This window comes from Cryptomeria japonica, chromosome 8 (genome assembly GCF_030272615.1).
Source record: "Cryptomeria japonica chromosome 8, Sugi_1.0, whole genome shotgun sequence".
NCBI lineage: Eukaryota > Viridiplantae > Streptophyta > Pinopsida > Cupressales > Cupressaceae > Cryptomeria > Cryptomeria japonica.
In genome coordinates this window covers 37,945,492-37,951,000 of record NC_081412.1, presented here as the reverse complement: position 1 = coordinate 37,951,000, position 5,509 = coordinate 37,945,492, and positions in this window count along the sequence as shown.

Sequence of the window (5,509 nt, the reverse complement as noted above, 5' to 3'; positions counted from 1 at the left end):
AAAATTGATCCAAAAAATCTAATTTTTTTCTGGAAACTCCTGATAGCATTCAAAACTTGCATAAATTGTTTTTTATAAAAATTCCAAGTAGTTTGTGAGATATGATCAAAATAATGCAAAACTCTAATGTTTAAAGATCTAATTTTTAATGAATAATTTTGCATCACAATTAAAATCACAAAGAACAAATCTTGTGTATAATTCTAAGAAATTTCTAAAACTGTAAACCAATCTGAAAAATTCACTCATTTTCTCTCAAAATTATTTTTTTATGAAAATGCATAAAAAATAAATAGAAAATTTAAATATGCTCCAAACAATATGATTATTTAACTGAAAACTTTTGATATTGTTAGTGACCTGTAAAAAAAATTTGATGCCAAAATTTAAAGCCGTTTGTGAGATATGATCAAAATAATGAAAAAACCTAAGTTTTAAAAATCTGATTTTTTAGGAAATATTTTGTATCAAAATTAAAATCACAAAGAAAAGATCCTATGTATAAATCAGAGAGATTTCCAAAAATATAAGAAAATCTAAAAAGTTTGCTTATTTTCTCTCAAAATTAATTTTTTATGAAAATTCATAAAAAAATCATAGAAAATTCAAATATGCTCCAAAAAATCTGAATTTTGGATTGAAGGCTCTTGATATTGTCCCAAACCAACAAACAAAAGTTTATGGAAAAATTCCAATCCATTTGTGAAATCAGATCAGATCTCTCCAAGATCTTAATTTTGTGTCCAAAACCCTAGCTGCACAAGGTTATTCTCCAAATTGTTTTACAAAATAACAATATAGGTTTAGAAAAATCTGCAAAAAACATAGATCTAACAAAAACCCATGTCCCACCGGGCGTGCCAAAATGTTTATGGTAAAAATGTAATAACAATATTGAAAGACTAAATAGATTCAACCACAAAACCCTAGCCTAACAACAACAAAGATCCACCATAACATATGAAGATTATCTAAGGCAATGCAAATCAACAAAATCACAAAGATTATACCATCACATGTCCAATAGGGTTTGGATCTCCATTCTTCCTATCTCCATTGATCTTGCTTGATATATTTGCTCTCAGATTTTATGTGTGCACAAAAGCTCATCAAAGATTGAAAATGTGGTTGCAAGTAGGCTTGATCGCATATAAAATTTTGAATGCTAGAATGCTTGGGAGGGGATCGATAATGAGATAAGCATCCTCTTATATATATTACACTATAAGAAATGGAGGGATATGATTAAGACGTGTAAAAGATAGATGGTCGACTAGGATTAGAGGGTAGGTAGAGGAAATAATAAAATAATTAGATGGTAGGTAGTGTAGGAATTAAGATATGAATGACATGTGTCATAAGTAGAAAAGGCTAATAAATTAACTAAATAAATAAAGATTTATTTAATTAATAGAAGTGGGATCAATTAAATAAATAAAAGTATTTATTTAAATGAGAAATAAGGCTAGAAGAGGGTAAATGAATTAATTAAATAAATAAAGATTTATTTAATTAATAGAAGAAGTAGGCTAAAATAATTAAATAAATAAAAATATTTATTTAATTAGACGGGACAATTTTAGGTGTATACACTAGGTAAAGGGATTCTTGATGAAGGCTAACACACTTTTTGACTCCAAGTGAGAAATTTGTTTAAAATAGACATACATCATCAAGCGAGGAAGAGGTTGTATCTAGGATACAAATGTCTTTCATAAGAGAGAATCCTTGAGTGAACAAACAATCCCACACATGAAATGGAATCACATCATAAAGACAAGGAAAAGTTGATCCAAGTTAGAGAGAAAGATTGCACATATTCATCGAGGAGAAATTGTTCATAAGAGATGTACCATTTTAAATGAAGAATACGTAATAAAAAAGGAACACAAATGTACTCTCATGAAGGAAAATTCTATGCAATAAAGGACATAATCATAAAAAATGTATCTCATAAAGGAAAAGGAAATTGTGGAATAAAAGAGACAGGATTGAAATAAAATTCTATTCTTGTCCCCCAAGCATGGAGACAAGGATTACCTTGGGGAAGGATTGCACACCTTCTAAGGATAGATTATTCATAAGAGATGGACCATTTCAAGCAAGGAATAGGTCCTAACCAAGGAACACATGCACTCACATGAAGGATAATTCTATGCAAGAAAGGACATCAAGTTATGAAAGGTGCAACTCAACAAAGAAAAAGTGAATCCTCAGAAAGGAGAAATTATTGAGAATTGTTCTTGCCCCCAAATAATAGAGATAAGAATAAATAGACTATTATGTTTCTCACTAAGTATGATTGCACCTAAAATTATACCACCATGAATGACAATGAGCCCCCAATACATAAATTGACAATGCCACATAGTGAGGAGCAACATAATAGGAACTTGAATGTTATTTGAAATTATCATAATAATATGTCATTGATTATCACATATTACTTTTATGATACCTAAATTAATATATTGTTGTATTTTAATTTGCAAGGATTGAAACTCATTAGTAGAATGGCCATGGACTTAATGATACTTGCAAAAATAATTTTTAAGATGTTGTCACTGTTTCTTTCTTTGTTTAGGCCAAAGAAGAGAAATTAAGTTGGTGTGAAGAAGATCAGATAAAATATTATCTTGTTGTAATTACATATTGGAATGAGAAGACTTGGATTCACTAGACAATGGGGGAGGGGATGTTGACAAAGTAGGAGGTTGGAAACCTAGCTCTTCATTGGAAAAGTATGATTTCTCATGAATTTCAAGACTTTGTTGAACACATCCTAAAACAATTCCATTATATCCATGTGTAGGATCAAGAGAGGGTTTTCTCTTAGGTGGAATTAGATTTGAGTTTAAAGAGTCTCAATTAATATCCAAACATGTGTTAAGATAAAAAAAATTAGTTTCCAAATTTAGGCATCTTAGATTTGCTACAAAAAGAGGGTGTGAAATCTAGTGACCCCCAATCATCCTCCAAGAGTTCCTCTTTAAGAACATCTTTAGTAGGTGATGGTTTATTTTTTTGAGTCGGAGAGAGGATTATAGGAGCTAAAAATGTATAGAGTGATTCAATATGTATACTCTTTTTAGATTCCAAAGTAAAAAATTCATTATTATATGTGTGCAAGCCACTATATGATAGTCAAGCTGACGATTCACTCCACCCTTATAAACATTTTTTGGTTTTTGTTGAGGTTGAGAGATACTTTGATGAAGGTGGACAACAACTTTAGGATTATCAACAACTTGAATGGGATTGATTTGATCTTGGTTAGGTTCTTCATTTTTGGGAGAAAAAGTAATAAAAACATTATAATGATGGGAAATGGTATCATCCTCTTTCTCTAAGGTATCTTCATGATTAAGACAAAGTTTATGAAAGGGAAAATCATATCTCCTTAATGATCCATCTATAGGGGGAAGGTAATTGAAATGAAAAGAAGGTAAGGTATGACTATGAAAGGTAGCTACATTATCACCCCCTTGCACCAAATGATCCTTATGAGGGAGGTACATAAAGAAGGATGAAAATTATTCTCCAAAGCTTCATTTTTAGGATAGATATCTTTGAAACAAGTTTCCATATGGGTAAGTGCACAAAGATGGTGGTTAAAAAGGGGGTATAAGTGGACACTTTTTTTCTGAAATCAGGTGAACCTGAACTTGGAGGCAAAATTTGAAAGTCATCCACTCAAGATATGAAGATAATCAAACAACGAATATTATAGTACTTTGAATCTAGTTTCCAAACTACTAAACGTTTTCAAAATTGGATAAGATTAAGGGGGTCAAATCCTTCGCGCATGAAAAATTGACCCTAATTTTTTCAAAAAAACATAACATAGTGTCTGACGTGCGCATCTAAAAAGTCATAGTTAGATTTAGTATTTTGACAAATCCTTTGGCAGAAAGAAATCTAAGAGTTAGCACTAGAATATGTGTATTTTTATTGTAATTTTTTGTTAAGTATTTGTTTTTATGATTTTTCCAATCGAGCACATCCTAAAAATTAGGTACTTGTTCATGCGCGAAGCATAAGTTGCACTAAACAAATCAAAAAATACAATTTTTTTTTTAAATTGTAACTAATCAAGTGCACTACAATAATATATAAAGTTTTTTAAAATTGGATAAATATATCAAAAGTTATTCAAAAAATGGTGCACCTATGTCTATGAGAACTATGGAGACACTGGTAAAAGAAATTCAATAATAATATTGTTATTGTTGTTCAAATTGAAAAAAAAATTATATGGTTAGAAATCTCACAAGATGGGTGAAAATATGGTGGAAATTTTAGAAATACCCACTTTATGAACTGTAAACCTGATGATGACAAAGTCAATAAACCAAGTTGATAAAATAAAACACGTAAAAAATGAGAGAAATGGAGGGAAATCAAACTTCCAATCCATAGCTTTGTTGTCAGGTCTATTTCCAAGCCTAAACAGTCAAAAGCGCGTATGGGTTACTTATGGTTTAAAAAGCGCATACAGGGTACTTATAGTGTAAGCAACGTGTACGTGATACCTTTACTATAAACAACGTGTACATGCTATTGTATAATATGATATTCTATATATAATATGTGTATATACATATAATATATGTAATATATAATATGTGTATAATATGATATTGTATATATTATATGTTTATATACATATAACATATGTATATATATAATATATTAAACATATATATACACATGTAAGTGTATTGTCTCCCCCTCTCAAATGCATACAAGGTGCCTCTCTCTCTCTCTCTCTCTCTCTCTCTCTCTCTCTCTCTCTCTCTCTCTCTCCCCTTCTCCCTTCCTCCATACCCCATCCCTCTTCTCTTCTTCTCTCCCTCTCTCCATACCCCATTGCAATTGTGTTTGCACTTCTATAGAAGTAAGTGAATTTATTTCTTGTCTACAACTTCCTCTTTGATTTTTATCATGTATCCTCTCCTAAAAAATTGACTGATGGATTTATGTGTGTATATTGAATAGGAGGAATAGGGTTTGAAATTGAACTACGGGTGTATTACCGTGACAAATAAAGAAACCTATAGCAATATTCTTATCGAATGTGTTTTTAATGAGTAGAGCAGATGTGGAAAATAGTGTCAACAAAGCAACATGATGAGTCAGAGTACCTGCAATATGTTTTTCAAAAGAAAAAAATAGGTAGGAAGAGAAAGAGGGAGAGTAACAAAGATGATGTCCTGTAGAATGATAGTGGTGGGTATGCAATAGTTCCCATGTTGTTACACAATGCCTGTCACCTAAAGAAATTAAAGTTTGTTGTATGCATGGCAGTGGTAGTATATGATGATCATCACTTGTCAAATAGCTTGGAACAGTTCATACCCATGAAAGAAATCAAATGTGTAATTCCTATAGTCACAATCGAGATCAGTCTTATAACCTTGCAAATTTAATACCATCATATGTTTTAGAGATTAGGTAGTACTCTTAGGGTTAGGTCAAGCTCTTACACTTGCTTTTTAGTGAAGCCTCG